The 22,506-nt window shown below is 35.6% G+C and overlaps 1 protein-coding gene across 2 annotated transcripts in view; it reads right to left on the bottom strand.

Annotated features, from left to right (window-relative positions):
• Positions 1–22,506, bottom strand: part of FUT8 (fucosyltransferase 8) — a 207,073-nt gene that overhangs the window by 140,734 nt on the left and 43,833 nt on the right. For both annotated transcript variants that reach the window (XM_081049403.1, XM_081049404.1), the window contains one exon: positions 12,727–12,820. The gene's annotated coding sequence lies outside the window, so the exon portion shown is untranslated. The remainder of the gene's footprint in view (positions 1–12,726; positions 12,821–22,506) is intronic.

Below are 22,506 nucleotides of genomic sequence, written 5' to 3'. Positions count from 1 at the left end.
TAACCATTGCTTTAAATGTAAAGATCAGTAAAGATAAAGTTCAACAAATTCATAATATAGTTTCCAATATTAAACTAAATACAAGATTCTTCGGCCTAGATTTTTCCTTCATTCCTGGCTTCCCAGTTTAATGGGTCTTAAAGAAACTTTTCTCATTTTTCTTTTGTCCATTATTATAGGTATTACCTCATGCTGTTGCCTACAATATGTCTCAGCTTACAGACTACCCTGTAACTGGTTAGTTACAATGGCCTACAAGACAACAACATCCTCACCTGGATTTGTTCATCTATTGGGAACCCTTAGATAGGCCTCTGGACAAGCCCTAGCTGCCAGTCTCTCTATGCCCCTGCTCAGCCTGAAGTTGCCAGAGCTGTCATCGCCCCTATTCCCTAACGGCAGTTAGGGTTACATCTTCAGAGGGGGGAGTGAGACAGGTTAGTTAACATGTTGTTGGGCAGATGGGGGGGGGGATCCCTGGTGAAATAAACAGGAGGGGGGGGCAGCCATATCCTGAAACTCTAGGTTCTGGAATATCTCCTTCACTCCAGGATAAAGATATGAGAATGTGCCCTGAGGCTAATAAATTATCTCATAAATCCCTTTTGGCTGGGGCAAAGGAGCAGATCTGATAGACAGGGATGGGTTCCTTAATCCCTTTACAGTGGGCAAACAGGACAAACCCGATAGATGAATTCCATTAAAAGGGGCCAGCTCCCTTTCCCAAGCAGGCAATGGAAGGTATAAAAAAGTAAGAACTTTTGCCTCAATCACTGGGCATCCCCATTCGGGACCCTCTCCCACTCTGACCCTTTGCTTTCAATCAACTACCCTCTTTGCCTCTCCTTGGTCCATGCTTCCGTTTTTCGGTCTCACGAGACATGATCCCAGCACAAAGAAAATATTCTACATCAGCAGGCAGTGAAAGAATTCACAAGTAAGGTAGGAAAATAGAAGGAAGATTTATTAAAGTAAGAGAAGGGTCAGCTGGGCAGAGTCTGCTGGAAACTACTGCAAACTACTGCATCGAGTCTTTGTTTGGACTCAAGTTTTATATTTTCTAACCAGGATGTAAATTCTTTGGCCTATAGTTGGGGCCTATAGAAGGCCACAGTTAGACCTTTGCATATGTTACGTAGATTTAAATTGGAGCCAGGAGTGCATCCCACACAGATGCACAACCTCTCCCAAGTCACAGGGCCGGCCCTGGGCCTAAGTACACAGAACCACTGAAACTGCACAGTAAATATATGGGAAGCAGTATCATTAAGAGGCAAAAAAAAGAAAGCTTTCAAAAAGTCCCAAGCTAAATTATACTTGTTAAATCAAATTACATCAGAGATCCAAATCTCAAAAGAGATTTAGTGCCACCATTACAATCCCGTCTTAACATCTATTTTCACCCATGAGGAAGTAATAGGATCCAGAATTAAATTCCAGTGACAATTAGAAAACTGGATAAACTATGTATCTGACCTTGAACAACACGCAGCTCAAAACTGATTCCTAAGAGAAAGGTCAAACAGGTGAGCCCCATAGTTAATTACCTGGGACGTCTTTCTGAAAGCGTTTTGGCAACTGCCTACATGCTTGGAGGGGAAACACGAATAGAACCCAGTGAACTGCTAAGTTGAAAAGAAAGGCAAAGGCCATTACACAGAAAGGCCAAAGCAACAATTATTTGGGGCAAAAGTCCCTGAAGTGAGAGAGCTACATCAAGACCTATGGAGAGAAAAACAGGGGTATTCAAAGGGTTGAATACCAATCTGCATGTGCACTGGGTGAAAAACCCATGAGATTGGGCAAAAACAACTTCGTGGATAGAAAAAACAACCAGTAGCTAAAGCTGAATAATTCCCAGAACTCACGCAGGGCCAAGAATCATTCAAGTTATCACGAACAAGATAGAGTCCTCAATCCATGGAACATTTAGTAAAAACTCAAGAAGAGAGGTTCACCTTGTAACGAGGCTAAGAAAGCACAAGAGTAAAGGTTACTCCACATCTGCCCTAGAAAACCTTAAAAACATTAATACACATGGAAAGGAAAAAGGGAAGAAATTTGCTGCTGCTGAGCACGTCTCAGAAAAACTCGGTCTCGAAACTCTCCCAACCATGCAGTTCCTCTTCACACCACGTGTACTTTGTCTTGTACGCCATCATAGGAAAGGAGTCTGAGTGCCTCAAGGCACTGCCATGCCCAAGAATAAACGCAGAGGAATAAAAACAGGTGTAGGGTAAGAATGAGAATAAATCTGGGGGGAAAAAAGAGTTGGTGTGTAAAGAGGAGCAGTACAAGTATGCTCAGGTAATCAAAATGTTGGGGAAAACATTATAAGAAGCAATGTGTTTTCATGGTACAAAAAATTTATGTCATATCAAAGGAAAATGGAGAAAAATCGTTTGAATAAATACCTCAGATATTATATTGATTGGTTGGTCTGCCAGACCATCAGGATAACGAAGTTGATTTAATCTTAAAATACAATGCAAATGAAGCTGTAATTCCGCAGGCATATGGCAAGGTTCCAAAACATGCTAAAATCAATGAGACAAATACATTTGGCGCTACAGTGATGGGTGAAATCCAGTTTGATAATACTGGATATGATGATAAAAACCACGATGATATCTAAATTGAACTCAATGTTTTACATTCCAAGTTTTTTGAGGATTGACCCCAAAGGTTATATGGCTTCCTTGTCCTTGATAAAGTTAACCGGACTTCTATCTAGTTTAGCAACTTTATCTCAGCATCCCTTTCCTAAATGAATACATGAACTCATGATGCTCAAATACACTTAGAAGCAGTTTTTTGTCTTCCTGATTGTTCCTCTCATTAGTTAGATAAAATTTTAACAAACTTTAACATTAACAAGTAACTTCAAAAAGAATGCTTTTATTGAGCGAAAAAATGTCTGATTTCAAAGTCCTTGTTAATAACTCCCTTTTTTTAAAAAAAGGAAATAGTCAACTTGAGTAGTGTACGAGAAGATTAATGAGAAAAATCCCACCATGCAAGAGAAAATGTTTATTGTGTAACAAATCCTGGAATGGAATAACCATATCTATCTTACAGATAAGAAAACCAGGGCATTTAAAAGTGAAGCAATTGGTTGTGGAGGAGTTGGGGGTCACATAGCTAGCAAGTGTCCAACAGGAATTTCAACCCAGCTATCTGATTGTACTGCAAAGAGGTCCTCCACAGCAAGTATCTTCCCATGTCTAAATCAGACATCTGAAACCAAACGATTCCCTATAGATAAGTTAGAATAAGAGATAAAAATTTTGCCATCCCAAGAAAGCTATTACTAATTAACAGTGATTTTTGAAAGAATCATTCTAGCTAAAAAGCTCTTTTGTTTTCTTATGACCTATAAAGACGTTTGCAGATCAAAAGATTTTCATACAGCCGGCTCAGTGACTCAGGTGGTTGGAGCACCGTGTTCCTAACGCTGAGGTCACCGGTTCGATTCCGACATGGGCCAGTGAGCTGTGCCCTCTACAGCTAAGATTGTAAACAACAGCTCTCCCTAGAGCTGGGCTGCGGTGAGCAGCTGGAGGTCCGCCTGAGCTGCCCTGAGGACTGCTGTGAGCTGCCACAGGCTGCATGTGCTACAGTGTGCTGCCAGCGTGAGTGGCCGGTGTCAAGTGTGTGCTGCTGTGAGTGGCCGGCAGCGTGTAGCTCCTACCGGCAGCCATTGTGAGCGGCTAGCAGCAGGCAAGAGCTACTGTGAGCGACCAACTGCCGGGGAAGGGCGGGCGGGGTGGGATGGGGCGCAAGGCTCATAATACCAGCATGGGCCAGGGAACTGTGTCCTACACAACTAGACTGAACCGGAGTGCCAGGGTGGGCGGGGAGAGGCAGAAAAAGGGGGTAAAAATGAAATCATTAAAAAAAAAAAAGATTTTACTAATATAAACTTAAAAAAAAAAAAAACTTCCGAAATCCCCCCTCATCATTCACGAATCATCCATATTGAGCCACTGCTCTACTACCTACCATGTGTTTGGCACTATGCTTAGTATTAAGGATACAGTAATGAGCAAGACATTGATAATCCCCACTGGGACAGCAAAAACAAAACAAATAATTACACAATTAATTTATGTTTCTAAATATGACGAGCCTTGCACTCACCACAGGGCTTTTGTCTGAAACACACTTACCCAATATCCACCACAGCTCTGCCACTCATCAAATTCAGCTTATCACTCAACTATCACCTTCTTAGTGAAAACTTCCCTGACCATTCTACACAAAAATAGCACACTCTCCACTCCAATATTCCCTAAGACCGTCCTTGATGTACTTACTTTTCACTAGAACACTTATCACCATTGACATACTTATCTGTTTAGTATCTGTATCCTATTAGAATATAAGCTCCATGAGATCAATAATTTCTATTTTCTTGACTGATACCTCTCAGAGTCTAGAACAGTGCCTGTATAATATTGTAACAACAGTGCCTGTAGAAGGCACTTAAAATAATTGTTGAATAAGAAATAAATGAGTGCAATGAAAGAAAGTACAAGTATTGTGAGTGTATAAAAGGAGAAATCATTCATTTCAATTTAGGCTAACATACACAATGGTTTTATCTATATAAATATTTTTGTGTAACAATTAAAATACCAATTATAAGTTCTATCTATCATTCGTGTATACAGTATTAATTTAGGCATTTTGTTTCAGTTTTTCCATAATTCCTTTCTTAAAAATTATTTTTAAACATTTAAAGTATTTATAATAGAATGACTTACTGCTAAAAAGATTCGTATTTTTATATTAGAAAGGAGTCAACATCTAACAAAACAATGTATTCTCCATTCTATAAATTATTTCACCCTAAAAATGAACACAAGATGAAATCTACTATTCTACCTGGATTTGATATTACCATATTCACTGAACTGGAACAAGCATGTTATTTTTCAGAAATAAAAAGTAAAAAAAAAAAAATAGAGACAGAGAAAAATAAAGATCTAAAATCACCTTCCAAGGTTTACATTATAGCTTGATGTCTTTGCTCAGTCTGTGAAGATTTTATACAATTATGGCATTTACAGCTCAAGATCTAAAAAAAAAGTAATTGTTCCAAATTTAGTGTATCACAATCCAAAGGACTATGTGTCCTGACTAAACTCGTGTTTTAAAGAGGAATAATACTTTTATGTATTTATACCTAAGCAATGTAACCTTTATCATTTAAACAATTATCTAACAAAATCATTTAAAAAGGCACAGACCCCGAGACAGTTTTCAAATTCAATCCCATATCATATGAAATTCCAATAACTAGAGTCAACATGATCTTCCAGAGGATAAAAAAAAGTAAAGTTGCTATAGTATGTCTAATGAGTTTGTTATGAACAACCTATGTGTAAAAAGAAACATTTTTCATTAGTCTATTGATTTCTCCTGATAAAAACACAAGTTATTGCAAGAAGTTAAGAACATAGTCATGAAGTAATAATTTAATGATCTGCCCTATTATATACTACGAAAACCTAAAAATATTAACCAGATATAACCAGGACTCCCAAAACACATGTATTCACTCCCCTAATTTAAAAAATCAATAGTCATACTAAGCAAAGGAGAGAGCAAAAACAAATCTTCAGATAAAAAATTCAGTTCAATCTAATATTAATAACTACAAGCAAACTAAGTTTTCAAATACACAAGATAACTGAAGAACTTGCTCAGTTCTCCATAATCTAATTATGTAGACATTCCTCTAAACATCTACAAAATTAAAATTACTATTAAATATTTTCCTACCATTGTACACATTAAAAAATGGTACATTAAAACTACAGTCTGAGTGTTAAATGTAAATGTTAAATGTTAAAGGTAAATATTTCCCTGTGGTTAACTATATTCTTCCAGAAAGAAAATGCAGAATTCCTTAATGAAGTAAACATTCTACATTCACAGGACAATGGATCATCAACCAGTAAATATGTTTGATACAGATATTAAGTTTAAAAATCAATTTATCCAAAAATATTTCACATTAGCTTATTTTTAAATGGTAGCACATAGTGTTAAACAAACAAAAAAATTTAATGTCCATGGCTGAAAGTTTTTTTAAAAAGAGTTTATTAGGCTACTGCTAGCAAAAGAAAAAGGCCTGTCTTGGGTCATAGAATATAAACCACAGCAGCATGCTTAGGTAGGAAAGACAACACATCTGTCTTCCCGGAAAAAAAACGTTTGGCAAGCATTTTTACATCAAGTAGAGGGGAGAAAACTGTAAGCCTTTCTGAAAGGAGTTACATTAACTATAGACAAAGGATAAGGGAGAAGGTGGAGTAGGGCTAGTTCTGGGATAGGCACAACCGAGTCCACAAGGAAGACAGAAGTGTCCATGCCTGTGGATTAGCCATAGGCACCAGATTGGAAAATTAATGTATAAGTAAGAAGTGGAGGCTCCTGGGGTTCTATGGCACCTGGCTATTCTCTCTTTGGATAATCGAGGAAATAACCAAATGGAAATTAACCCTAAATTTCAGCAGATACACAGGAATATGTGAGCAGTCTTCTGTCAGAACTACTCCATAGCTATTAACAGGCTGTTCTCTCTCTTTCTCTCACTTTCCTGTTGTTGTAATTCTAATTTAGAACATCTCAGAATTTTTTTCTTGTCATTGTCACTGTAAAACAAAAGAAACAATCACAGAAATGAGTAAGAGAGAAAGGAAAGATCACAGGAAACTTACCTCCTAGAAAGAATAATTCATTGTTACCAGTTCTCTACCATCTCTGGAGACATATTACATAAATGAAAGGAATCGTTCCATATATCCTACTCTATAACCTAGTTTGTTTAATTCCACATTAGGTAAAGAACTTCTTTTATGTCAGCCAATATATTTCTATATATGTCATTATCTTTAAGAGTTCCAAAGTATTATGTTCTGTGTATTACTATAACTTACTTAACTACCTTCCCTATTAATAGATATTGATTTGTTCTCATTTTTAAAAATATTTCTAATACAATGAACCGGACACTCCACACTTCTTCACTAAAATTCCCCTTATCCCAAGTCCTTCTCTACAATACAGATATTCATTTATTCTAATATCTTCAAGTGCCTATTATAGTCCACACACATTCTAGGCAATCTAAGTTCCATGAGTGTAGGTACTGATTTTATTTTACTTCCACTGTTTAGTGGAGTGTCTGACAGCAGACTTTCATGTAAATGTTGAACGAAGGATGATCACCCTTGTTCATCTTTCTTCACTTCAATTATCTCCCTTTTTTCGTAAGTTTTAATTTTGAAATTACCATGTTTCCCCGACAGTAAGACCCAGGCAGACAATCAGCTCTAATGAGTCTTTTGGAGCAAAAATTAATATAAGACCTGGTATTATATTATATTATATTATATTATATTATATTATATTATATTATATTATATTATAAGAATCGGTCTTATTTTACTATAAAATAAGACCAGGTCTTATATCAGTTTTTACTCCAAAAGGCACATTAGAGCTGACTGTCCAGCTAGGTTTTATTTTCAGGGAAACATGGTAATTCTGTTTTCATTTTTTTCATCCTACAGAATAATGAGCAATAAAATGTCTTCAGCACTCTCAATTCAGCCTCACTGCTGAATGAATAGATGAATATGAAAAATATAGTATCACAGTGTTACTTTTTGAAACCTCTGCACATCTGTGTTTGAAATTTTCAAATTTTAAACACTGGGCTTCAAAACATCATCCAAAGGAAACATGAAGCTAACAGCGGTTGTACATTTTCCTTTGTTCGCTTTAACATTTCAGGTGAAAAAGAAGAGTAAGAACAACTCTTTAAAAGGTTCAGCTGGCACACACAGAAAAACCCTAAAAATCCAATTAAACTGCAAAATTATGACTGAATTAATAGAAGATTTATTTTGCTTCTCCAGGAAAAATACTCTGGGGGGTGGGGGGAACCACTGAAATACCAAAAATATCAAAATGGTTTTTTTCTGATCAAATGCAGGGCTTTAAAATTACTATTGAAATAGATCTGTTGAGAAACCTCTAAACATGTTTACTCTGTTTTCTTTCATTCAGAAAATCCAGAAACTCTAGGGATTAAATTAGAATCACAAACCTGGAAAGAACCTTGAGACTTACATGAAATTCATCCTTCTTACTTTTAGCTCATTTATACTTAAGCAGTTTACATACATAAGAACTGTATCCACAACTAAGCATTATCGAGCTCAAGGTAAGGGTGGTATAGATGAGATGAGACAAGACTTTGGAAAAAAGAATGTAAGTCACTCTAAGGATGTCACTGGAGAAGATTGTTTAGGAGTGTTATGATCTTAGTTCCATTTTAGTATGATTACCCCAAAATGTATGCTTCAACATTAAATGCACATGTTAAATACATATGCTTGATGGAATATGCATGTTGATTACGGCCATGTATATTGCCTCCTAACAGCTTAGGATGACATGCAAAAATCTTAGTGAGAGAGGATGCTGGTTTAGATCAGATTGTGAATATCTCTTCAGCCTCAAAAAGCATATGCTACCAGGTAGTGTTTTTATAAAAACTGCCTATTATTCTTATTAGATTGTATGTTCTTCAGAAATAGTGTCATGATTTTATAACTTTATATCCTTAATACTTAGAATATACAATACGTATTCAATATTCAGATATCACTGAAAGTGCAGATGTTTATCTAGCATTTTTAAATAGAACTTCATTACCTCAAATTTTTCTAAATGTTAAAATATATTACCACATTTGAACAAATACTTGCACACCAATGTTCACAGCAGCATTATTCACAACAGCAAACAGGTAGAAACAACCCAAATGTCCATTGATGGGTGAATAGATAAACAAAATTGTAATGTATCTATAAAACAGAGTATTATTCAATCTTAAAAGGAGATTTAAAGTATTTATTTATATACTTGGATTAATAGCTACCATGTTTGTTACTGTTTTTTATTCATTGCCCTTGTTCTTTGTTCCTATTTTTGTATTCCACTCTTTTTCTGTCTTTTGTGGTTTTAATTGACCATTTTATGATTCCATTTTCTCACCTCTCTTCACATGTTAATTACACTTCTTTTTTTTCACTTTTGTAAATGTTGCCCTGGAGTTTTCATTTACAACTAATCCAAGTCCACTTTCAAATAACACTATACCAATTTACAGGTAGTGCAAGTAACGTAAACTAGAATATTCCTAATTCCTCCCTCCTAACCCTTGTATCATTGCTATCATTCATTTCACTTATTCGCATATATAAGCTACAATCATTGAATATGTTGTTATTATTTTGAACAAATTATGTTATCGGTTAGCTCAATTAAGAATAAGAAAAATAAAATTTTTTATTTTACCTTCACTTATTCTTTCTCTAATGTTCTTTCCTTTTATAATGTAGATCTAAGTTTCTGGTCTATATAATTTTCGTTCTCTGAAAAACTTCCTTTAACATATGCAAGGCAAGTCCACTAACAACAAATTCTATGAATTTTTGTTTATCTAAATCTTTATTTTCTTTCACTTTTGAAGGGAGAATACACAATTCTAGATTGTTGGGTTTTTCCTTCTCAACACTTTATTTCACTGTTCTTGCTTGCGTGGTTTCTGAAGAAAAGTCAGATGTAATTCTTACTTTTTCTCCTCTACAGATAAGGCGGTTTTTTTCCTCTTTGGCTTCTTTCAAGATTATTATCTGTATGTTTGATTTTTTACAGTTTATATATAACATGCCTCGTTGAAATTTTGGGGGCTCGATTCCTGCTTGGGGTTCTCTAAACTTCCTGGATCTGTGGTTTGAAATCTGACATTAATTTGGGGCCATTATCAGTCATTATTTCTTCAAATATCTCTTCTGTTCCTTTTTCTTCTCCTTCTGGTATTCCCATTATGCGTATGTTACACTTTTGTCATTGTCCCTCAGTAGTTGGGTATGTTTTTCCTGTTTTTTCTCTCAGTCTTTTTTCTCTTTTCATTTTTAGAAGTTTCTCCTGATACTCATACATCTTCAAGCTCAGAGATATTCTTTCCTCAGCTGTGTCCAGGCTACTAAAAAGCCTATAAAAGGCATTCTCGTTTCTGTTACAGTGTTTTTGATCGTTAGCATTTCCTTGACTTTTTTTCTTAGAATTTCTCTCTCTCTAACTTACATTATTCATCTGCTCTTGAATGTTGTCTACTTCTTCCATTGGAGTCCTTGGCAGAGTTGTTGTAAATTCCTAATCTGATCATTCGAATATCCCTACCATGTCTGAGTCTGATTCTGATGCTTATATACTCTCTAAACTGAGTTTTTTTGCTTTTTAGGATGCCTTGTAATTTTTTATTGGAAGCCAGATACAATGCACTGGGTAAAAGGAACTATAGCAAATAGGTATTTAGTAACGTGGTAAGGTGTGAGGGGAGGAGAAGCTTCTATAGGCCTATGCTTAGACATCAATCTTTTAGTGAGCCTGTGCTCCCAGGCTGTGACCTTAACAAGTTCTTCTAAGTCTCCCACCCCCCACCGTTAGGAGAAACAAGATGGCTAGAAGAGGCTGGACTTGGATATTTCTTTTCTTCACATGGATAGGAGAGCAGGCTAGAATAGGGTACTTCCCTTCCTCCAGGTCAGTCTCTGATAACACCGTAATAGGTTAAGGCTCTGGTAAAATACTTTCTCCTCATGGTAGACCTTGTTAAGAAAAACAGAATGCTTGGCATATTTCAAAGTGGTTATCCCCCACCCCGACCCCTTGCAGGAAGCACTAGGAGATTTTTCTTTGATATTGTAAAGACATGGCAGAGCTCCTGGGGGTAAAACCACAAAAATGTAGAGGTCCCCTATAGTTCGGTCCCCTGCAGACTTGTCCACATACAGCCTCCAGCAATTCACTAATTACACTTTAGGTTTTCCTATCCAGTATTGGTTCCCTTGGAGGTTTCTGCTAGGATATGTTGTCATTCTCTGTATTTGCCTGCCTCTCTAATTCGGAAGGCAACAGTTTGGCCTGTGACCTCACTTCTCTGCAAGATCTAAGAATAGTTGTTGATTTTTCAGTTTGTTCAGTTTTTCACTTATTGTTAGAACAGAGAAATAACTTCTAAAAGCTGCTTAAGTGCTGAACTGAAAACAAAACAAAATCTTTTTCAATCTTTACCTCCACATTTACTAATTCATAAAGTGATATATAACTCTTCTGATATTAAGGAGAGAAAAAAAATGAAGATCTGAATTTGTCTCAATGGCACATTAAATTACCTAAAATATGGTTAATCATAGCATTTACTCTATATATAAAATACCAAATGCAAATCATTAAACAATACACTCATCCTTTCTTTCTGAAGCAATGAAAACATGTGAACAACCAAATATTATAAGATTCATTTAGAGCCCACATCATTATTACAAGCTAAAATATTTCCTAAATAAACACCGAAATATTACACTTCCATTAAGGGCTATTAAAGAAAACTATCAATAAGTACTATAATTCACTACTAGTTAGTTACCCTTACTGCTCAGTTAATTTGCAGAAAAATAAAAGTCTGTTCTGTAATTCCTAAAATAGCATTATAATCCATTCTAAACAAATTTAAGTTTTAAAATTCTTGTTCTGGAAGAAAAACAAATCAGTAGAAAGCTAAAATTTGATTTGACATTTGGATGCCAATTCCCAACATTTGCTATAATCGTGGAATTGACCTTTATCAAACTTAAGTCCCTTAGGAAATCTTTATCTACTGTAGAGTGCTATATATTCTTCCTATAGCAAGAAATACAGTTAATTTTCCATATCACACTGTAAAACAGCTCATTACTTTTTATATTACTGACTTAAATTTTATTCAACTGACTTTTAACGTACTTAACCAAAAGCATGCTGGTTGAATAAGATGAATGTATCTAATTCACCTTAAGGAATTCGAAAGCATTTTGCAAAACAAGCCTCCAAACATCGCAAGAACATGAGAATGGCCAAACCCAAGGCCACATATTAGCATTAATTCATTTTACACATACGTAAATTTTATTTTATTATTATTTCCATATCTGTGATGCATTAGGTACAACAGACATTTCTGAGCCCTTTATACAGTAAACAGATGGCGAACCATTACAAAATTAGGGCCTAGGGTAACATCCTACGGAATTATTAATAATCTTGCTCTTCAGTCAGAGGACAACTACAGACTTGGATAAATAACTTGCACTCTTAATTTGCAAAATATAAAATATATTTGAGACCCCACATTCCTGAAACCCCAAAACAAAATCAATATCTAAGTAAAACTGAGACTTAGTACTTGACATAGTTTCTAGCTAAAATAATAACCAACAAAATGGATCCAATTATGTCACTTGACGATAGATAAAAAAATGAAAACATTAAAAGCAAAAAACAAAATTAAAACTTAAGTCATTGCAGGTAGTTATATATGTAAAAATATTCAGATGAGAATAGTTATGTAAAAGAGACAAGATAGTCTAGCAGACAGATCACAGAATATAGTCCTGTTTCAAAAAGTGTCATATGATTTTTAGAAAGTCAGATGAAATAATGTAGTCTCAGTGGAATTTTTTGAGGAACAGTGATAGAGCATCAATAAGTAATACAGTGTTTTCTGTACCTAAAGAAAGAAGGGTTCCCTAACTTTTAAAAAGAGAAAAATTTGATTTATTAACAAAGTTATTTCAATATTAACTGTGAAAAACGGCTTACCTTCCTTCCCCTAGAACATGAGAAGCTGACGAGACCACATGGTATTTCCAAAGAAAGATATGATTGCTTGAATCTGGGTCACTGAAATTATCAACTGTGCAAAATGAGACAAAAGAAAGAGATAACATTAATTATCTACAATTATACATTTTCTTTGTTGTTAACATGAAACATAACTTACACAAAAGCTCATAGACCATTCAAATGAGATATGTCTCTAGGTTTGAACTCTTCAGGGACAGCTCTGCTAAAACAAAGACTGGACAAATAGTTAACTCTATTTACTCTATTTAAACAATTCTTGATCACTAAATGTCAGTAGTTTTTTCTTAATTAAAAAATATTTTATATATTTACTGTTATCACCCTAGTCTTAATTTTTTTCCTAAAAAAAAAAAACCACGAAACTTCAGCCAATACAAAAGCCCCCATGGTAAAAAAAAAAAAAAGGGGGGGGGAGGAGAGGAGCGGGGAGGAGACAGGAATATCCAAACAGATTCAAGGACAAAAAGCATGTTCCACACCAGATCATATTTACAGTTTCTCATCTAGAATTCAACTAACATCCAACTGCAGCAATCAGCCAAGCTTAGCAAATTAAAATAACAGTAATTTTGACAGATTACCTTCTATAAATATTCAAATATGGACGTTTGTGTGCATGCAAGGGTCTCTATATGCCAATCAAAATGCTTTGCTTAGGATTCTAAAATTGAGCTTTTTCTCCCCACCCTTCTTTTCTGTAGGAATCCCCTGAATTGTTAACTTTCACTTTAACTCTTGCACCTCAGCTGACAAAGAGACCAACATCATGGTAGAAAACACATTTTATTCTCTGTTCACAGCTTAAATTATTATCCATGGCATAAATAAAAAATTTAAGGATAACATTTATATAAAGCACCAACAGACAAAAATGAAGTACCAGCTGAAAACCTAGGTCTGTAAAGACAACAGTAAGTATCTGGTAGGAGTGGAATGGAGAGGGCAGAAAGAGGATCTTGAAGGATGGCAACTGAATAAAAGATTAACTTTTTATTCATGTAATCAGGGACGCCTTAGTAAAGTCCAAATGCAAAGAATAACCAACTTCATAAATTTGGGCTATATTCAAAGTTCCATTAAGACGGACTACCATATATTTGGCACAAGGCAAGACCCTATACTTTGACAACAAGTTTAAGTATATGAAAGAGACAAAAGTGGGGAAATACAATTAGTTGATCTTTGAACATGGGTTTAAATTGCGTGAATTCACTTATATACAATTTATTCAATAATACTGTAAATGTATTTTCATGATTTTCTTAACATTTCCTTTACTCTAACTTACTTTATTGTAAGAATACAATATATAATACATATAACATACAAAATATGTGTTAATCGACTGTTTATGTTTCCACTCAACAGTAGGTTATTAGCAGTTAAGTTTTGGGGAATAAAAAGTTAAGCACAGATTTTCAACTGCATCAAAATTATGGAGGAAAAGTCAACCTACTCAGAGGTATATGCCCTTCTGTTTCCACCTGGAAATAAATAGCTATTAATACCTCTACTAAGATTGCTCAAAATATTTCTAGAAAGTTGGCAGGCTTGAAAGGAAGTTATTTTATGGTCACTCACAATTCAACCACCGGAACCCAAGTCCAACAGAGTATCCAAGCCAGACCAGTGGTTCTCAAAGCAGGGAGGGAGAATAAAAGTCTGATCTAGGGATCAGTATCTGCAGCCTCCTTGAGATCTTGTTATAAATGCAGGATTTCAGGCCCTGTCCAGGGACCTATTGAATCAGAATCTGCATTTTAACAAGACCCCCAAATAATTCATACACACATTAAAATTTGAGAGAAAAGGTGTAACCAAAGACTGGTTCCCACTGCAGTCCACTATTGGGCCAATAAGCAACCAATTTTTAACCTCTAGTTTACAACATTATTATTCCCACCACAATTTTTTTCTTCATTTTTAAAATGAAGAATCTTGAAAAACAGAAACCCCTTGCAACTCAAAGGAATGAGTATCTCATAATTAAACCTCAGGTTCCAAAAAGGGCTGTGACAAAGTTATCTTAGAGCAAGTGGTCCTGTCTCGTGCCCTCAAATCATATTAACAAGTTAATTTTAAAATAATAAATCCTTTCTTTCCAAATCCTAGACACTAAGAGTATGTGGGGTCCCAGTGGCTATAAAAGAGACCCAGAGACCAAAAGCCTATGCCATCGTGTAACCAGGAGAGGAGAAGGCCATATGTGCTGGTTATTTAGCTATCATCTCTCAGCTCCAAATCCACCCTTTAATACTCAGCTTGGTAATGCTGAAAATAGACCTCTGGAAACCATTTTTCTCTTTTGCCGGCAACCTTCCTCCTACTACAAATAAGGGCACTGGAAGAAGAAATTGCTTTTCCCAGTCAGCACTGTCCCAGCATAGGCCCTCACCCCAGCAAGAGCAAGTGGTGACACCCACCAGTTTTTTCTGGCAGTCTCAGAAGTACCAGCAATACTCCCTCTCCAAAGGTGGAGTAGAGCCCCAACTCTACTCCAAGCTCTTTCTTCCCCCCGCCCTATAGATGGTTGCTGCTTTCTGCAATTACTGTCTCTGTGTTACTCCAGTGTCCCCCTTTTGCTCGTTCAGCACTCCAACACCTATATAACCCATTCTCCATATTGAATTTTCTTGGCAGAAATATCTAGTGGGATTGTTTCCCTGTCCAGATTCTAATTGACACATCATGACTAGGTGGAAAAAACTTCAGCATGATCTTGATCACTTTGGTAAACTATTTTCCTAAAACATGAAAGTTCATTGGAAAATATTTACTGTCTCTCCCCTCAATAGGTGCAAGATGAGAAATGGATGCAAGAAGTACAGTTGAGAAAGAAGGAATTGGAAATACAACCTGGAGTAATATATTGAAACAACTATCATGGTAGAAAACACATTTTAGCCCCCCAAAGTAAAGGCCAATAAAAAGTCTGAAACAAATACAAGTGCCCCCCCCCTTTAAATAATTAAAAAATCACAGAGTATGAGAAGTGGAAGGAACTTTATTTTTCTGCCTCTGCCATCGTCCACTTTTGTTAAAGTAGTTTTACACTGAGTTTGAGTTACTATACTTTCAGGAAACTGTTGAAAAATTAGGTAGAACCCAAAGATTACAAAAATGACGAAAGTACTAGGAAATAGAATCCATGAAGAAAGGTTCAAGGAGTCAAACTTTTTAGCTCAGTCTAGTGAAAAGATAACGTCAAGCCACTGTATTAGCTAGCTCCCATTTTAAGAGTTCTGACCCAAAATGCTTCATCGTCCCTAGAGATGTTTAAAATGATAGAAGATAAAGTAAATAAAGACATAAAATGGAGCTTCTTAACTTACTGACTAAAGTAGTAGTTCTCAATACTGTTCACACATAAGAATGATCTAGACTATTTTTTACAAAAATCATGATGTTGCCCAGGACATTAATGCCATATATCTGATTTAACTGGTCTGACGTGGAGCTGAGGCATAGTATTAAAAAAAAAAAACAAAAAATACCCCAACATTTATAGTGTACTGACAGAGGGACTGAAAACCGCTTAATGGAACATTCCATCACTTTACTACTAGGTATGGTCTAAGGACTAGCTATATCCAGGCTACCTGGGAAGCTTGCTAGAAGGCAGCATCTCAGGCCTATTCCAAAACCTCTGAGTAAGAATCTACATGGCAACAAGATCCCCAAGTAATCAGTATGCACATTAAAGTTGGAAAAATATCATTCTATTACAGTTTAATAAAGGTTATGGGTGAGAGTCCAAACTCTAGCCTAAAAATAACTTTCTAAATTGAATTTTTCTAAATTTTAGAGTCTATTAAACTGAGAATACTATTTTAGTGAGTGAAAAATAACTAATATTTAATAATAACTATTATTTATTTAGGATATAGTATTTGTAGGCATTGTTCTCTACAAAATGATTTAATCCTCAACACATGTCTGTAATGTAGATAATTTTATAATCCCTATTTTACAGAGAAGGAAACTGAGGCAAGGATTATATTAAAAAAATAACTTGCTCTAGGTCACACAACTATTAAGCAAGTGGCAAAGCTGAGAACTAAACCCACATAATCTTGTTTAAGAGCTTGTACTCTTAACCACAAAATTATACTATGCTTACCAATACCATCCCAAAACATTCTGAAATCATTCAGGAGGAAAGTATAATTATTGGTAATAAAAATGCTATACAAGTAAAGGAAAATATCAGTGTGTTTTCCTCAGGTTACAAAAAAACATCAACAGAGTTAGAAAAGTGATATAATTACATCGATACTGTTATGGATCTGTGGCCCACACTTAGAAAGGAACATGATAGAGAAGATAGTAACTCAGGAGGTTACTTATTATGCCTACATTGTCATTGTGGGTAAAGTGATACACATACCAATAGTGCACATGAGACTATCCTATGGACGAAAAAATTTTAGTAATAACCACTGTTATCTGCACATGGGAAATAACTGAAACCCCATGATACAGTCTGCTTAATGCCTCCCTAATTCACACCCCCAACTGCTCCAACTACCACCACCACCCCTCAGAAAGGTAAAGCACATATAGTTATGAATATATTTCACGATGAAACAGGCATGATATAAATTTAGTCTTATTTTTCTCCTCTTCCATACCCCACTGCTTCTAACTTCCAAAAGGTCCAATCTGCTCCTGTTATTATAGAGCAAAAATTCCAGGCCCAGTAAGACCCAATGTCACTTTTGAAAATGTTGAAGACAACTTTTAAAGGAGCGGTTAGACAGAGGCTGTCACTAAAAGCCCTACTAGAAATTTTAATAATTCATGTGAATTCTAAATAGCACAATAGAATAACCAAAGTTCTGAGAGATAAATATTATTGTACTGGCGAATGAAATGAGTTTAAAATATGCAAAATTATATCCTATGAGTATTTAAAGCAGAGAAACAATTTCTACGATGTTTTAGCTTCATTCAGTCCGAGCTTACTCCTAAATAAAGTGTACAATACACTTTTCATTAACCATGACAAAGCCCCGATGACCTAGTTTCTGAGAATGAACAAAACTACAGATACTAAAAATAGAGTTCCTTAACCCATAAGTCATTACAGTGGATGCTGGAGACTGAAAGACTTGGGGGCTGAAAATACCAATGCAAAGATTCACTGAAATGTAGTTTTCTGAACACCTAAGTTTAACATTATGACTTGAAGCAATTCATCGGTCCCTTTGGATGAGGTTTTACCTGAAGAATCTAAGAAAGCTGAGGTCCACATGAAGCACTGGGGGGATGCAACTTGATTTCCCAAAGAGTGGAGTAAGACTTTCCAGGAAGCCAACACAGATAAGACCCAAAAGGAGAGTGTTCTTAGGAGGCGAGGCAACTGCCAAAAGTGCAGAAGCTGAGCATTCCTGATATGACTCTTTCATTAACTAACATGACTAACAAAATGACCCATAACAAAACTCCTTGCAAATTTCCATCAGATTTTAATTATTCATATTAGTATGTAAATTATTTGTTAGTTTTTTCTTCTACTTAGCACGAGAAAACCACTCTCTTCACCTGTCCGCCTAGCTTCATAATAGTATCTTCTCAATCTGCCTTCCTTTCTTACCCTATTCAAAGACTACATTAATAATAAAATATGTCTTTATGAAAAAATAAATACCTCAAATAAATGATATTTACTAAATAGCAGTTGAATAAACACTACCCCTACTACCTTCAATACATAGAAAATTCATATTACATATATCCTGTGCAAAAATTTAAATGGAATAAAATTACCACCTCCATTATACCAATTAAACTGAAAGCTTATGATATAGAGAAAAATAACTTTGAAAATCACTAGAATTATTTCTTAATCATCAGGAAGAATTAAAAAGATGATTCTCAAACTTCATAGTGAATCAGAATTATGTATTATAAGCTAGTAAAATTACAGAATCTGGAGTCTATGACCAGAGATTCTGATTCATAAAGTCTCAGTTCCTGAGGATGAACCCCAAACTCTACATTTTAATAAGCTTCCTAAGTGATTACCATGAAGACTATCCTTTACACTTTAATATATACTTCACTTCAAAGCACTGTCACCTTTCCAATAAGTCCTTTAAGTCTGATCAGAATGAGAAGTCCTATCTCTCATCTTAACAGCCTCAACTTCTGATTAAACTATAGACCCTTGAAACTAATACAGAAAAAAAAAATGATAACAACCAGTTACTGAACACATATTTCTATGGGCTGTGGACTTTACATAAGCTATAATATACATAAGAATTAAATGATATACCTACATGTAAAGTACATAACACAATGTCGAACTAAAATAAATAAATGCTCAATGGAAGAAGTATCTGTTAGTTGAAAACTAATGTCCACACAAAAACCTGCACCTGGGTGTTTATTCATAATTGCCAGAACTTGGAAGTAACCAAAATGTCCTTCAGTAGGTGAATGAGTAAGTAAATTGTGATACATCCAGACAGTGGAATATTATTCAGTGCTAAAAAGGAATGAGCTATCAAGCCATGAAAAGACATAGAAGAACCTTAAAGTCAAAGCAGCCAATCTGAGAAGGCTACATACTTACTATATGATTCCAACTATAAGACATTCCAGAACAGGCAAAACTAATGGAAAAAACAAAAAGATCAGGAGTTGTCCAGGGCTGGGAGGTGGGGCGTAAAGGGGAGGATGAATAGGCACAGAGGAGGATTTTTAGAGTAGTGAAAATATGCGCTATTATAATGATAGATACACGTCATTATACATTTGTCCAAACCCACAGAATGTACAAGACACAAAGTGAACCTTAAAGTAAACTGTGGACTTTGGGTGATTACGTTGTGTCAACAATCATAACAAATGTACTGCTCTGATGGGGAATGATGATAATGGAGGAGGCAGGGGTTACATGGGAATTCTCTGTACCTTTCTCTCAATTTTGCTGTGAGCATAAAACTGCTCTAAAAAAACTATAAATCTTTATTAAAGAAAAGAAGCAATAAGATGCAATTGTTCCTAATAACAGAGATATTATTTTCTGTGGGTCCTCATATTGACCCTAAGAAGAGATTGCTATTATTTCCAAGTTGCGGGTGAGAAAACAAAGGTTTAGTAACTTGCCCAGGGAGAGTTAAGCAGCAGAGAGAGACAGGATTCAAGATCACCATGTAACTCCAAAACCTGAACTCCTTACTCTAAACTAGGCTAACTTCCTGAAGCAGAGGGCAACGACAGCAGATAGAAACCATTCCACAGTCATAACGACCCTTTTGACAAGAACTTTCCTGAGTCATCTGCAGGTCAGTCACATCTTAGGCACACTCTCACAAATGTTCTATACGAGTAAGAATTAAAGAAATACAGGCATAGGACACTATGAGCTCTGACAATTAAGTTCATGAACTTGTTGCAACGGTGTTGCTAACCTTTTTTGATATCAGAGGGATTATTCATTATGAATTAGTACCAGCTGGACAAACAATTAACCAAGTTTACTATTGGGGAAGTGCTGAAAGGGCTGCGTAAAAAAGTTAGACGACCTGAACTTTTCGACAACAATTCATGGCTCCTGCATCACGACAATGCACCAGCTCACAGGGCACTGTCCGTGAGGGAGTTTTTAGCCAGTAAACAAATAACTGGATTGGAACACCCTCCCTACTCATCTGATCTGGCCCCCACTGACTTCTTTCTTTACCCGAAGATAAGGGAATATTGAAAGACATTTTGATGACATTCAAGACATCAAGCGTAATACAATGACAGCTCTGATGGCCATTCCAGAAAAAGAGTTCCAAAATTGCTTTGAAGGGTGGACTAGGCGCTGGGGTCGGTGCATAGCTTCCCAAGGGGAGTACTTCGAAGGTGTCCGTAGGATATTCAGCAATGAGGTGTGTAGCACTTTTTCTAGGATGAATTTGCGGACTTAATTATCAGACCTCGTATGATGGGTGGTTAAGGACCGGTAATTATAATAACCAAAATTAAGTATGAGTTACTGAAAGAACTCCTTTGTATTAAGGAATGTTCTAATAAATATAATACTTAATATTTAAAGAGTATTTATTATTTTCACAGTACTCTAACATTAAAAATTAATAATAACTCCATGACAGGTGAACATGACTATTAACCTTCCAGCAGAAAATATGAACAAACAGGTTAATGGAATCTAGTCTAAAGTCATTCAGTGTTAGCTGTTTAACTCAAAGACATTACAAACTCAGTTTTGCGACTCTCCACATCCAAGGACTGTGATCCTTAGTTAAGAGTCTAAGAAGCCACAGGGGTGTCAAATCAAAACAACTAAGAGACTTCCATATTTATCCACATAAAATATGAACATAATAAATATGAAATTCAAAGTTCTCTAACACAACGTTTTCTACCCAAATTCTGTAAACTCTGACTACATTTTGAATGACTAAGTTTTACGTATAAGTTATTTATTTTTAAAAACACTTTGTAACTTTTCTCGAAACATCCTTTTCACCTCACCTGAAGTTCCTCTCAAGTGGCTATTGTTTTCTTTCTTCCAAGTATATTTCTAGCTTGCCTATTCTCACCACCCACCTCCAAAATGGTAAGCATTGGTCTCCACAAACCTCCTTTACCCCCATTTAAACCAAGACTACATTCACAACAAATAAAACACAATTGATCCTGGCAAAAAGATTATATTCATATACTGATAACATCAGCATATCACTAAAACTACAAACTCAGAAAATGGAACTTACTGATGATAAATGTGTATTATTCTGTTAATTTATTCTGTTAAATTGTACACAGCAGAACTTGTATTTTAACCTGGTATCTCTCAACGAGTTAATACAAGTCCTACAGCTGTTATTTATTAATAGTTTTATAAATCTTACAATTTTACAGATAAGTCTATAAAAAGATTTTTAAACAAATGCATTAAAATTAGACTCTTTGTAATATAATACAAACAACAGAAAAATATAACAAAGCCAGGAAGAACACATTTGTTCACTCTCTCCTTAAAGGAAATAAAATCTTCACTACCTGCCCCATACAAACCAGAGAGGCTGATTCACCGGAGTGCTGCTGCCCCAGAAACCCAGTACTACAGGAGGAAACCAAAGCGAGACTTCCGCTGGAGATCTGTTTGTTAAACACCTAAAAGAAGGTCTTTCCATTACCTAAATTGTTACAAAGAATACATATTACACTTTTATAGTTAGGAAAGATTTATTATTTTTATGTGGTAAGTTTATTAGTTGGGTTTTGTTTTGTTTTGGAGTTTTGGGTTGTTTTTTTTTTTGAGGAAAAAGCAGGTTTTAGAAATTCTTACCCGAGAAATGTAACCTTAAATATATTAAATCCCATAAAAAGTAAATCAGTGACGTGAAATGTTCCAGACAGAGACACAGAATCCCTGAACCAACAAACACCATGTTTCAAAAGTAACTGTGTGCTTCTCCAGAGCTCTGTCTACAGAAAAAAGCACCATCCCTCCAGCTAAGTAACACCCAAACAGCAGCACCACAAACAGCAGGAAGCCTAAACATTTGGTAAATCTCTCCCCACCGCTTCTCATCAAGCATAAAATACGTTCTCCTCCTGAAGATTCTCTGCACACAACTGAATGATGATGCCTTTCAGCCCCAGACTGCCCTTCACTGCTATACGGAGGGAGAATAAGCCATCCATTTGTAATTCAATCAGAAATTGTTAATGAACATAGCAACAGCATCGATCTTCTATTTTTTTAAT

This window comes from Rhinolophus hipposideros (genome assembly GCF_964194185.1).
Source record: "Rhinolophus hipposideros genome assembly, chromosome: 5".
NCBI classification, from domain to species: Eukaryota; Metazoa; Chordata; class Mammalia; order Chiroptera; family Rhinolophidae; genus Rhinolophus; species Rhinolophus hipposideros.
This window is presented reverse-complemented; position numbering and strand designations above follow the sequence as displayed.